This window comes from Anneissia japonica, unplaced genomic scaffold (genome assembly GCF_011630105.1).
Source record: "Anneissia japonica isolate Jap-2015-1 unplaced genomic scaffold, ASM1163010v1 scaffold123652_len585_cov95, whole genome shotgun sequence".
Classification (NCBI taxonomy): Eukaryota; Metazoa; Echinodermata; class Crinoidea; order Comatulida; family Comatulidae; genus Anneissia; species Anneissia japonica.
This window is the reverse complement of record NW_022751400.1, coordinates 1-585: the sequence shown is the minus strand read 5'-3', so window position 1 is coordinate 585 and position 585 is coordinate 1. Positions and strand designations below refer to the sequence as shown.

Here is a 585-nt window from a genome sequence, read left to right as displayed (position 1 = left end):
ATATGATTAATAATTAATAAAGAGAAAAACGTATGTCCCCATCGGGATTCGAACCAGTTGGATACTCTACCAACTGAGCTATGAGGCCACGCAACGAATAATAGTAAATTAGATGAAAGTAACTACGGTATGGAAATATACCTCGACTGGTGTTTATTAAAGATGATAATAAATATTTGAGAGAGACGTATGTCCCCATCGGGATTCGAACCCAAGACCTTCCGATTACCGTTCGGATACTCTACCAACTGAGCTATGAGGCCAAGTGGTATACATCTTTGGGTTTATTATTAGGACACGTTTTTTCTCAAGGTATTGCATATTAAGCAACGAATAATAGTAAATAACATTAAAATACTGCGGTATGGAGACACATCCACTGGTGTTGATTAAAGATAATAACTATTTGAGAAAAACGTATGTTCCCATCTCGAACAGGAGGTCTTCCGATTACCGTTCGGATACTCTACCAACTGAGCTATGAGGCCAAGTGGTAATACACCCTTGGGTTTTCCCATAAGGAAAACGTATCTCACGAATATTTATTATCATCTTCAATCAACACCAGTGGAGATATATCTCCAT

General features: G+C 37.9%; 1 non-coding gene across 1 annotated transcript; it reads right to left on the bottom strand.

Annotated features, from left to right (window-relative positions):
- Positions 1-190: 190 nt before the first annotated feature.
- Positions 191-263, bottom strand: Trnat-ggu. Its single transcript has one exon. It is a non-coding gene; the product is annotated as a tRNA-Thr (tRNA).
- Positions 264-585: the final 322 nt, after the last annotated feature.